The 13912-nt window shown below is 43.7% G+C and overlaps 1 protein-coding gene across 1 annotated transcript in view; it reads right to left on the bottom strand.

Moving 5' to 3' along the window:
* LOC117325572 overlaps positions 1–13685 on the bottom strand; it is a 78930-nt gene extending 65245 nt beyond the window's left edge. Inside the window, exon 1 of the mRNA XM_033881899.1 lies at positions 13428–13685. The gene's annotated coding sequence lies outside the window, so the exon portion shown is untranslated. The remainder of the gene's footprint in view (positions 1–13427) is intronic.
* Between the last annotated feature and the right edge of the window lie 227 nt (positions 13686–13912).

The raw sequence follows: 13912 nt of genomic DNA, 5'->3' as shown, positions 1-13912 counted from the left end.
CTACAGAACAAGACACTACAGAACAAGACACTATAGAACAGGACGCTACAGAACAGGACACTACAGAACAAGACACTACAGAACAGGACACTACAGAACATTCGGGTTGCCTACGCGCTCCTCATGTACTGGAAGATTATTGACCATATCTAACCATCATCTCTTTACCTCCGGGTTAGCTGTTTCTCACTATATAATCATTATAATTATAGAACAAATGTAATTGACAGAAGTCATATATTAATATAAATGGGCGATATACACAACTTATACTTGATATAGCAGTGTGTAAAATATGTGGAAGTCTGTGACTGTCAACTTACAATGCGACTTACAATGTAAGAGGCTGACCCATACAGTAGTCGTGTGATGATACGATGGAGTTAACTGGTCAGTACTGACAGGTGCTATATTGGTCAAATTATCTGAACTGACCAAATGTGACTTGGTACATGTACATATTGTATGGGTTCGCCAATAAGAGGGGAAGCTGAAATTATCGTAATATTAGGTTTGTATTACTGATATGGCAAGGGTTTTTATGTCTTACAGATTCAGTCTCATCTTCACTACTGTGAGACGGTGCATCTTTATGTAATTAAATATTTATCAAAGATTTCATGATTTTTTCCTAAAGGCAAAAAACTTCTTATCTACCAGCTGTAATCAAATCTACAACGTTCTTCCGTTTCTGAACAAAATCTATCGTATGTTCGCCAGTTGAGATTAGATTTAGCGCTGGTAGGTGTCAACCCACAAGACAACAGAAAAGCCCTCGGGATCCATAAATGTGTTGACTAAAACACCAATTTTTTGTAATCAATCTTCTGTGGTTGTCTCCCCTGTGGACGCTCTCCGTGTTGGTAGGCCTGAAATCCCTAGATACATTACAGGCAATTAATCACATGACTGTCTGTGATACCTCTTTTTTCTCTTCTCCAAAACATTATTGTATTTTCACGTGAGATTTTGTCATAGGATACGAATATATCGAAGCGGCTTCCTTATTGGCCGTTTTCCAGAGGACGTGCAATAGCTGACACGCGCATATACACGGTATCAGTCTTGCGCGGCGACAGCCTCATCACCGTTTTATGATCAATGTAGGCATTGTATTACGTATTGTATCGGAACAACGTGTTCTAAGGCTTGACTTTTATCCTACATTCCCATGATCCGGCTGACAGGTACCTAATGGTATCTATCTGACTCATCACATCCTTAAGTGTTACGACTGTCGTGCCAACAGTTTAAACATACTCTGTCTTGTGGTAGAGAACACTGCCATACGTGGCCTTTGTTTTAATAATTCATGGAATTAGACAGAAAACTGAAGTAAGAAATACGAGAAATAAAATCCGAATACGAACACGCAGTGTTTTTTTTACTTTGGTGTTTGCTTTAAGTGCAGTTACTGTTGTTGTTGGTGATGTCAGGATGCACGTGGTTTATGGTCCAAGACAATGTTTGATAACGGAAATAATTGCTTAATATAGGATTTTTGAACTCGTTGATCTGAAGGCCAAGTACGTATTGTATAGTGTTGGACCAAACGTGTACATCAATGCCCAATGGTACCCAGTGACTCAGATTTAATATTCCTTCATCGTAGTGCAACGGGAAAAGCATTAAGTCAATCACAGTGGATTGCAGATTTCGTACAGAAGATAACCTACAGACTGTGCCTTGGTGTAAGTATATACACAGACAGGACGACATGATCGTAGACCTGTAAAGGGTTACGGGTTTGGGTACCAAGTCTGCAATGGATTATAAACATAACAAAAACAAACACGACTGCTTGATGGCTAAACCGTCTACGCAATAATGATATAAATTAATATGAACTGTCGGTAAAGTACGGTAACAAAGTAGAATGGTAGAGCCATGTAGCACAGTCTCTAGAACCCTGTAACAATGTCTGTAGAATCCTGTAACAATGTCTATAGAACAATGAAGGAATGCTTGGCGAGCCCTATAAGACAGTCTCAATAATCATGTAACAATGTCTATGGAACCATGAAGCAATGCTTGGAGAGCCCTATAAGACAGTCTCAATAATCCTATAACAATGTCTATACAGCCCTGTAACTATGCTTGGCGAGCCCTATAAGACAGTCACAATAATCCTATAACAATGTCTATATAGCCCTGTAACTATGCTTGGCGAGCCCTATAAGACAGTCTCAATAATCCTATAACAATGTCTATATAGCCCTGTAACTATGCTTGGCGAGCCCTATAAGACAGTCTCAATAATCATGTAACAATGTCTATAGAACCCTGAAGCAACGCTTGGCGAGCCCTGTAAGACAGTCTGAAGGGCCCCATAACAATGTCTATATAACCCTGTAACTATGCTTGGAGAGCCTTGAACGCCATGTAAAAAGTCGGTAGAGCCCAGTAACAAAGTATAGGGCTTCGTAACAAAGTTTGTAGAGCCCTATGATAAAGCTCATACATGTACAACCCTGATTAGTCGATTCATTCTAAACATTCTCACTTTGCTTAAACATTATATCAGCCCAAAATCAGCGCATTAAGTTGAAATAGTAATTCAACAACGCGTGTTCATACCCAGATATAGTAACAAAGGACTTCCCTTCATTTCGTGATCCGTACTTCAGCGTCTAGAACGGCAGTGATGGTGACATTCGTTGACAACATGGCAGACAACGGAACGTTCTCAATGATAAATGGAAAACAATTTCGTATTCTTTAGAAGAGAGGGATTCCAAAACACCAGACAAGCGACAGACATCTCAGCAAGGACCTTTTGATACTCTCTAAAGTTTGTCTTATTGTAACGATCAACATGGCACTTTCTACTATCGATCACCCACATTTTTCTCTCCAGTCTATCCAATCAAATGACGGGGCCTGCTCATCTTAAAACGTGAAAATAATGAAGGAAATGTAATACAATAAACAGTTATCTACGTCTCGTATTTACCTGAAAACAGGTCGATAATTTTACAGTAACAACGTGTGTAGAGCCTTGTAACACAGTCTCCAGCTACGCACTACCGTCAAGGACACACACGCAGGTGAAAAAAACAATAAAAATGATATTTTAAGTGACTATGTACGTAGAACTAGCTGAGAGGAGAAGTGGTTCGTATATCTTTGACTGGTAATAGAAGAGACCGGAACAATCTCTAAAATAACAACTGGAACACTGCGAAATGCATTAAAATAAATCTGGGTTATAAGCCGAGCTAATTTGTGTTTATAACAGGTACCATGCTGTTCCCTTTACTACGAATGAGAATCGCGATCGAAGTATTATTGGGGAGACAAACTAAGCAGTCACATATGTTAGGACTGAGAAAAAATGGTGAATTTATAAACAAAGCGTCGCCGTGTTTACGTGATGGTGTTAGAACTTTCAAAACAGAAGGGCTGTTCGGGGTAAACAACTAGGCTCTTCACATCAAGGCAAAAGTCTATACACAGGTGTGTTCTATATACACCGTACTGTTGTATAAATTAACCCTGATAATAAGGGCACCGCCAGGTATGTTCCGGGAAATGTAGGTGGTGCTGAAGATTCGAACTATTAAAGTCGAAGTTCGATGTATACAATAACATATTGTTTACGTAAAACAATAAGTATTGTTTTAGGTATGCACGATTTGAGGCATTAGATGTCATTACTGCCTTAAGTACCACTGACGAACAGTTTTAATCATGATGTTAATGTCATATACATTGAGAATATCATGGACTGATACCTTTATAAAAAGTTAATTTGCGTTTGGAAAGTTAAACGCTGCACGGAGCAATTTCAGTACGTGCACGAGAATGCTTTGGCAGATTTTATAATCGCGTTACCAAACTTAATAACGAAAAAACCAACAACATTTAGATAGTGTATGGCAAGACAAAGTATCGTCAAACAGGATCAAGTCCCTGTGACAACAAACATCCTCAACGAGCGATTGCGCCAAACATTGGTAAGATTACACCAAACATGTCCAACGTGTGGCAATGCCAAGCACGAACGAAATTAAGACTTTGTCGGAATTGTAACAGGCATGTCTAAGACTCGATAAACAAGCATGTCCAACGTGTGGCAATGCCAAGCACGAACGAAATTAAGACTTTGTCCCGATTTTAACAAGCATGTCTAAGACTCAGTTTTACCAAACATGTCCAAGACTAAGCTATGCTGAGCCTGACTTGCGACTGCAGTAAATGTACCGATATAACAAAGACCTTTGGTATCTTACTTTATCAACACCCAGTAATATCTACTAACACTTTTATCAACACCCAGTAATATCTACCGATATAAACGGCAGTTTCGAAATACCACCCAGAGCGGTACGCCAAATCACATAGACTGTATTCTCCCTGGAGACATGCTCGTTACCCTCGTAAACCACGCGCCATTTTGATATTTAAATGTTTTCCAGTAATACAGTCAGATCTACACGTGTAGTATATACAAATTTATCCTGCAACTGACACCGCATTGTCGGAATACACCCACCGTATATATTTTTGCTGTATAAGGCATGCAAGTGACGGAAAACAGCTGTATTTTGGAATCTTAGCACGTGCGACCTACTTCAAAGTGAAACAACGTTAAAAAGGCGAACATATTTCTGTCATTCTTGACACCATTTCACTTCAAAATTATTATTTTTGGTGATTATTTTTTTTATTTGTGCATGATAAATAGAATACATGGTCAGTGTCTTAAAATATAAGCTGTATTTTTGGCTCGGGACAGAAAGACAAAAGTGGCTCGCCAAGGCTCGCCACTTTTGTCTTTCTTCACCCTCGCAAAAATACAGCTTGTAGTTTAAGACACTGACCATGTATTCTCTATGTATACAATTATATACAAGTATATCCTATCTGGCGTTTAGATTAATTTTATTGTCCCCTCGGAGAATTGTCAGTTTTGTCTTCTGCAACAGGTATTATTAACAAATTAATCACTAATTCATTGGTCAACTCAAATGGAGAAACGACATTTTGTTAGTAAAAGAAACGTACAAAATGTATTTCCCTTAGGTTTTGTCCTTGGGAAATGTTGTTTACTTCCGAAACCGGGTAATAAATTAACAATAATACGGAACTGTAAGATCTGTTAGTGGCGGAAAGGAAATAAATGTCAAGATCGACATCGTTAACTCGAATGTAGAATCTATTGTCACAGCTGTTTACGACAAGGTACAAATGACGCCGCATTGCTTACAAAAGACATAAAATAATTACAGCAAGGGAGAAGCTGTTGGAATAGTCACTTGTGTATATTAGCTAATACGTTAGGTGTACGGTATCACGCCTCGTCTAGCACGCAATCTTTTGTGCTGAACAAATGACATGGTTCTTCATCACCACACATGAGTCAAATACCTGTTCCTGCCAATAAGTAGAAGCGAGATAGAGGAACTGCTTGAAATGACATGGGACATGGACGCTTCAGACATTTGGTCAATAGGCTTATTAAGAAATCTTGCAACAATACAAGACTTTTTAATTTTAAGACAGTTTATCTTACGGCTACCAACATCAGGCTTATTACGACAGTTTATCTTACGGCTACCAACATCAGACTTATTACGACAGTTTATCTTACGGCTACCAACATCAGACTTATTACGACAGTTTATCTTACGGCTACCAACTTCAGGCTTATTACGACAGTTTATCTTACGGCTACCAACATCAGGCTTATTACGACAGTTTATCTTACGGCTACCAACATCAGGCTTATTAAGACATATTATTTTAGGACTTCCTTCATCAGGCTTTTAAAGACAGATTATCTTAAGACTTCTTCAACAGGCTTATTAAGACAACGTATTATCTTAGGGCTACCATCATCAGGCTTATTAAGACGACATACAATCTTAGTGATGCCATCATCAGGCTTTTTAAGACAGTTTATCTTACGGCTCCCAACATCAGGCTTATAAAGACAGATTATCTTAGGCTTACCGTCATCAGGGCTATTAAGACAGATTATCTTACAGATTATCTTAGGCTTACCGTCATCAGGGCTATTAAGATTGATTATCTTACAGATTATCTTAGGTTGACCGTCATCAGGGCTATTAAGATAGATTATCTTCGAGTAATCGTCATCAGGCTTTAATGCAGATCATCTTTGATATATCGATATCAGGCTTATTAAGACAGGTTATAAGGGCCACCGTCATCAGGTCATCTTAGGACCACCGTCATCAGGTCATCTTAGGACCACCGTCATCAGGTCATCTTAGGGCCACCGTCATCAGGTCATCTTAAGGCCACCGTCATCAGGTCATCCTAGGGCCACCGTCATCAGGTCATCTTAGGGCCACCGTCATCAGGTCATCTTAGGGCCACCGTCATCAGGTCATCATAGGGCCACCGTCATCAGGTCATCTTAGGGCCACCATCATCTGGTCATCTTAGGGCCACTGTCATCTGGTCATCTTAGGGCCACCGTCATCAGGTCATCTTAGGGCCACTGTCATCTGGTCATCTTAGGGCCACCGTCATCAGGTCATCCTAGGGCCACCGTCATCTGGTCATCTTAGGGCCACCGTAATCTGGTCATCTTAGGACCACCGTCATCAGGTCATCTTAGGGCCACCGTCATCAGGTCATCTTAAGGCCACCGTCATCAGGTCATCCTAGGGCCACTGTCATCTGGTCATCTTAGGGCCACCGTCATCTGGTCATCTTAGGGCCACCGTCATCTGGTCATCTTAGGGCCACCGTCATCTGGTCATCTTAGGGCCACTGTCACCAGGTCATCTTAGGGCCACCGTCATCAGGTCATCTTAGGGCCAACGTAATCTGGTCATCTTAGGGCCACCGTCACCAGGTCATCTTAGGGCCACCGTCATCATGTCATCTTAGGACCACCGTCATCTGGTCATCTTAGGGTCACCGTCATCAGGTCATCTTAGGGCCACCGCCATCAGGTCATCTTAGGGCCAACGTAATCTGGTCATCTTAGGGCCACCGTCATCTGGTCATCTTAGGGTCACCGTCATCAGGTCATCTTAGGGTCACCGTCATCAGGTCATCTTAGGGCCACCGTCATCTGGTCATCTTAGGGCCACCGTCATCTGGTCATCTTAGGGCCACCGTCATCTGGTCATCTTAGGGCCAACGTAATCTGGTCATCTTAGGGCCACTGTCACCAGGTCATCTTAGGGCCACCGTCATCTGGTCATCTTAGGGCTACCGTCATCAGGTCATCTTAGGGCCACTGTCATCTGGTCATCATAGGGCCACCGTCATAAGGTCATCTTAGGGCCACCGTCATCAGGTCATCTTAGGGCCACCGTCATCTGGTCATCTTAGGGCCACCGTCATCTGGTCATCTTAGGGCCACCGTCATCTGGTCATCTTAGGGCCACCGTCATCTGGTCATCTTAGGGTCACCGTCATCTGGTCATCTTAGGGCCACCGTCATCAGGTCATTTTAGGGCCACCGTCATCAGGTCATCTTAGGACCACCGTCATCTGGTCATCTTAGGGTCACCGTCATCAGGTCATCTTAGGGTCACTGTCATCAGGTCATCTTAGGGCCACCGTCATCTGGTCATCTTAGGGCCACCGTCATCATGTCATCTTAGGACCACCGTCATCAGGTCATCTTAGGGCCACCGTCATCTTAGGGCCACTGTCATCAGGTCATCTTAGGGCCATAGTCATCTGGTCATCTTAGGACCACCGTCATCTGGTCATCTTAGGGCCACCGTCATCAGGTCATCTTAGGGCCACCGTCATCAGGTCATCTTAGGGCCATAGTCATCTGGTCATCTTAGGACCACCGTCATCTGGTCATCTTAGGGCCACCGTCATCAGGTCATCTTAGGGCCACCGTCATCTGGTCATCTTAGGGCCACTGTCATCAGGTCATCTTAGGGCCACCGTCATCTGGTCATCTTAGGGCCACTGTCATCAGGTCATCTTAGGGCCACCGTCATCAGGTCATCTTAGGGCCACCGTAATCTGGTCATCTTAGGGCCATCGTCATCAGGTCATCTTAGGGCCACCGTCATCAGGTCATCTTAGGGCCACCATCAGGTCATCTTAGGGCCATCGTCATCTGGTCATCTTAGGGCCACCGTCATCAGGTCATCTTAGGGCCACCGTCATCTGGTCATCTTAGGGCCACCGTCATCTGGTCATCTTAGGGCCACCGTCATCTGGTCATCTTAGGGCCACCGTCATCAAGCCATCAGCTTATCATGTTAGACAGATTATCATAGGGCCATCGTCATCAGGTCATCTTAGGGCCACCGTCATCAGGTGATCTTAGGGCCACCGTCATCAAGCCATCAGCTTATCATGTTAGACAGATTATCATAGGGCCATCGTCATCAGGTCATCTTAGGGCCACCGTCATCAGGTCATCTTAGGGCCACCGTCATCAGGTCATCTTAGGGCCACCGTAATCAGGTCATCTTAGGGCCACCGTCATCAGGTCATCTTAGGGCCACCGTCATCTGGTCATCTTAGGGCCACTGTCATCAGGTCATCTTAGGGCCACCGTCATCTGGTCATCTTAGGGCCACTGTCATCAGGTCATCTTAGGGCCACCGTAATCAGGTCATCTTAGGGCCACCGTCATCTGGTCATCTTAGGGCCACCGTCATCTGGTCATCTTAGGGCCACCGTCATCTGGTCATCTTAGGGCCATCGTCATCTGGTCATCTTAGGGCCATCGTCATCAGGTCATCTTAGGGCCATCGTCATCAGGTCATCTTAGGGCCATCGTCATCAGGTCATCTTAGGGCCACCGTCATCAGGTCATCTTAGGGCCACCGTCATCTGGTCATCTTAGGGCCACCGTCATCTGGTCATCTTAGGGCCATCGTCATCAGGTCATCTTAGGGCCACCGTCATCTGGTCATCTTATGGCCATCGTCATCAGGTCATCTTAGGGCCACCGTCATTTGGTCATCTTAGGGCCACTGTCATCAGGTCATCTTAGGGCCACCGTCATCTGGTCATCTTAGGGCCACTGTCATCAGGTCATCTTAGGGCCACCGTCATCTGGTCATCTTAGGGCCACTGTCATCAGGTCATCTTAGGGCCACCGTCATCAGGTCATCTTAGGGCCACCGTCATCTGGTCATCTTAGGGCCACCGTCATCTGGTCATCTTAGGGCCACCGTCTTCTGGTCATCTTAGGGCCATCGTCATCTGGTCATCTTAGGGCCATCGTCATCAGGTCATCTTAGGGCCACCGTCATCAGGTCATCTTAGGGCCATCGTCATCAGGTCATCTTAGGGCCACCGTCATCAGATCATGTTAGGGCCACCGTCATCTGGTCATCTTAGGGCCACCGTCATCTGGTCATCTTAGGGCCATCGTCATCAGGTCATCTTAGGGCCACCGTCATCTGGTCATCTTAGGGCCATCGTCATCAGGTCATCTTAGGGCCACCGTCATCAGGTCATCTTAGGGCCACCGTCATCAAGCCATCAGCTTATCATGTTAGACAGATTATCATAGGGCCACCGTCATCAGGTCATCTTAGGGCCACCGTCATCAGGTCATCTTAGGGCCACCGTCATCAGGTCATCTTAGGGCCACCGTCATCAGGTCATCTTAGGACCACCGTCATCAGGTCATCTTAGGGCCACCGTCATCAGGTCATCTTAGGGCCACCGTCATCAGGTCATCTTAGGGCCACCGTCATCAGGTCATCTTAGGGCCACCGTCATCTGGTCATCTTAGGGCCACCGTCATCTGGTCATCTTAGGGTCACCGTCATCAGGTCATCTTAGGGCCACCGTCATCTGGTCATCTTAGGGCCACCGTCATCTGGTCATCTTAGGGTCACCGTCATCAGGTCATCTTAGGGCCACCGTCATCTGGTCATCTTAGGGCCACCGTCATCTGGTCATCTTAGGGCCACCGTCATCAGGTCATCTTAGGGCCACCGTCATCAGGTCATCTTAGGGCCACCATCATCTGGTCATCTTAGGGCCACTGTCATCTGGTCATCTTAGGGCCGCCGTCATTAGGCTTATTAAACATACTATCACTTATAGAGTTACTAATTTATCCGAACTATCCCATCTCATAGGATTATTTCAGGCAAAATGACCATCTGTAGGGTAAAAAAGGGAAGTCGCCTGTATTTTATAGAGAGGCGGTGACCATAGATACCCAAGCTGGTCAAAACAGACGGCAAATGTGGCACCAGATGGGGACGGGGGTATATTAGATAATCACAGTATATAGAATGTAGTGGTGTGGGGATTGAAGGGGATTGGAGGGGATTGGTGGGGATTGGGGTGGGTATGGTGTTGTTGGGTAGGAGTGGGGTAGGGACGAGTATTGGCGTCGGTAGGGATACAAGATAGTGAAAGTAAAATCAAAGCAGATATGACGTTAGATTAATATTGTTATCCGTTGTTGTTGCATCTGAGATGAACTTAGTTATATCAGCGTATAAACCTCCGTACCTAATCTTTTATATGTTACGTTGTGTTTAGCAGGCTTACAAAAAGAAAATGTTTTATAATTGTGTAGTCTGCTTGCAAATTCACATGCAGAGCGTTCTGTTCTATAAATTATTGACAGCAAAAGACGAGCTTATCATCATCATCCGTTACTAGGACGCCATTGTTTACTCGCTCCTAACACTACCGTGTCACGCTTGGCGACAGTGAACACTGGTCGCTCTATAAACGTGACAAGAAAAACAAAACAAATGGTCAATATAGACAGTGGCGACTTCAAAGCGTTTCACAATTAGATTACGAAAGTGACGTCACAGCAAACTCCAATAGTATTCTGAGATTGTGTCGTGTTTTAGAACACACGTATACCTACAGAATTGATATATAAGGTTAACCTTTATCAGTAATGGACCAGACTTGTCGAAACACTCGAAATAGAACCTGCTCATGGAGCTCTAAGTACGCATGCTTGTAAGGGTTACAAAGGATGACAAGATGATGGAACTTACCGATAGAATAGTTACGACTTGTGTCATATGTAGATAACAGATCGGTGTGTTTGGTACTCACTGTCCTGTGTCATATGTAGATAACAGATCGGTGTGTTTGGTACTCACTGTCCTGTGTCATATGTCTGATAACAGATCGGTGTGTTTGGTACTCACTGTCCTGTGTCATATGTAGATAACAGATCGGTGTGTTTGGTACTCACTGTCCTGTGTCATATGTAGATAACAGATCGGTGTGTTTGGTACTCACTGTCCTGTGTCATATGTAGATAACAGATCGGTGTGTTTGGTACTCACTGTCCTGTGTCATATGTAGATAACAGATCGGTGTGTTTGGTACTCACTGTCCTGTGTCATATATAGATAACAGATCTGTGTGCTCGGTACTAACTGTCCTGTGTCATATGTAGATAACAGATCGGTGTGTTTAGTACTAACTGTCCTGTGTCATATGTAGATAACAGATCGGTGTGTTTGGTACTCACTGTCCTGTGTCATATATAGATAACAGATCGGTATGTTTGGTACTCACTGTCCTGTGTCATATGTAGATAACAGATCGGTGTGTTTGGTACTCACTGTCCTGTGTCATATATCTGATAACAGATCGGTGTGTTTGGTACTCACTGTCCTGTGTCATATGTAGATAACAGATCGGTGTGTTTGGTACTCACTGTCCTATGTCATATGTCTGATAACAGATCGTGTGTTTGGTACTCACTGTCCTGTGTCATATGTCTGATAACAGATCGCTGTGTTTGGTACTCACTGTCCTGTGTCATATGTCTGATAACAGATCGATGTGTTTTTAGTACTCACTGTCCTGTGTCATATGTAGATAACAGATCGGTGTGTTTGGTACTCACTGTCCTGTGTCATATGTAGATAACAGATCGGTGTGTTTGGTACTCACTGTCCTGTGTCATATGTCTGATAATGGATCGGTGTGTTTGGTACTCACTGTCCTGTGTCATATGTCTGATAACAGATCGGTGTGTTTGGTACTCACTGTCCTGTGTCATATGTCTGATAACAGATCGGCGTGTTTGGTACTCACTGTCCTGTGTCATATGTCTGATAACAGATCGGCGTGTTTGGTACTCACTGTCCTGTGTCATATGTCTCATAACAGATCGGTGTGTTTGGTACTCACTGTCCTGTGTCATATGTCTGATAACAGATCGGTGTGTTTGGTACTCACTGTCCTGTGTCATATGTCTGATAACAGATCGGTGTGTTTGGTACTCACTGTCCTGTGTCATATGTCTGATAACAGATCGGTGTGTTTGGTACTCACTGTCCTGTGTCATATGTCTGATAACAGATCGGTGTGTTTGGTACTCACTGTCCTGTGTCATATGTCTGATAACAGATCGGCGTGTTTGGTACTCACTGTCCTGTGTCATATGTCTGATAACAGATCAGTGTGTTTGGTACTCACTGTCCTGTGTCATATGTCTGATAACAGATCGGTGTGTTTGGTACTCACTGTCCTGTGTCATATGTCTGATAACAGATCGTGTGTTTGGTACTCACTGTCCTGTGTCATATGTAGATAACAGATCGGTGTGTTTGGTACTCACTGTCCTGTGTCATATGTAGATAACAGATCGGTGTGTTTGGTACTCACTGTCCTGTGTCATATGTAGATAACAGATCGGTGTGTTTGGTACTCACTGTCCTGTGTCATATGTCTGATAACAGATCGGTGTGTTTGGTACTCACTGTCCTGTGTCATATGTCTGATAACAGATCGGTGTGTTTGGTACTCACTGTCCTGTGTCATATGTAGATAACAGATCGGTGTGTTTGGTACTCACTGTCCTGTGTCATATGTAGATAACAGATCGGTGTGTTTGGTACTCACTGTCCTGTGTCATATGTAGATAACAGATCGGTGTGTTTGGTACTCACTGTCCTGTGTCATATGTAGATAACAGATCGGTGTGTTTAGTACTCACTGTCCTGTGTCATATGTAGATAACAGATCGGTGTGTTTGGTACTCACTGTCCTGTGTCATATGTAGATAACAGATCGGTGTGTTTGGTACTCACTGTCCTGTGTCATATATAGATAACAGATCGGTGTGTTTGGTACTCACTGTCCTGTGTCATATGTAGATAACAGATCGGTGTGTTTGGTACTCACTGTCCTGTGTCATATGTAGATAACAGATCGGTGTGTTTGGTACTCACTGTCCTGTGTCATATGTAGATAACAACAGATCGGTGTGTTTGGTACTCACTGTCCTGTGTCATATGTCTGATAACAGATCGTCGTGTTTGGTACTCACTGTCCTGTGTCATATGTAGATAACAGATCGGTGTGTTTGGTACTCACTATCCTGTGTCATATGTAGATAACATATCGTGCGTTTGTTACTTATGCTATTTTTGAAATGTTAACAGTATCATTGAATTGCACACGAAGGTTTTTAAACAATACATTACATACTGTTATTGAGGGATAATTCAAATTCTTACCTGTAAGTTAATATGGAGGTATATCAGGTCCCGTCCGTCTATCTGGCACAGAGTTCATCATTGATTGGCCTGTAAATGATCCACTTGTCTAATAAACTGTATTGCCTTACGGTATGGTACCACGACTATTAACAGTACAATGTCTCTAGAGAGTGAGAAAGTAGAATAGACATGCTTTACTAGGTAGTCATTATTGTCGTTATCATCGACCAATTATATAGTACGGTATGGCCCCGTATCAACATCACGTGTCCACGCGCGATTTCCGCGTGTAGACCGTAACGATACATTAGGGAGCACGCACACATATCAGAGTAACATGCAATGCGAGCAACGTCAAAATACAACGTAAAGATAAAGGTCTGCCAATTATGTCGGGTACGGAGGCCCAACACCCACACTTAATTCTCATAACCGTACAGCCGCCAAAACACTACGTACAGTTTACTGTCTACAATAGGTACGGAGGCCCAACACCCACACTT

Source organism: Pecten maximus, chromosome 4, assembly GCF_902652985.1.
Source record: "Pecten maximus chromosome 4, xPecMax1.1, whole genome shotgun sequence".
NCBI classification, from domain to species: Eukaryota; Metazoa; Mollusca; class Bivalvia; order Pectinida; family Pectinidae; genus Pecten; species Pecten maximus.
The sequence above is the reverse complement of the archived record's forward strand: the minus strand, read 5'-3'. Positions and strand labels throughout refer to the sequence as shown.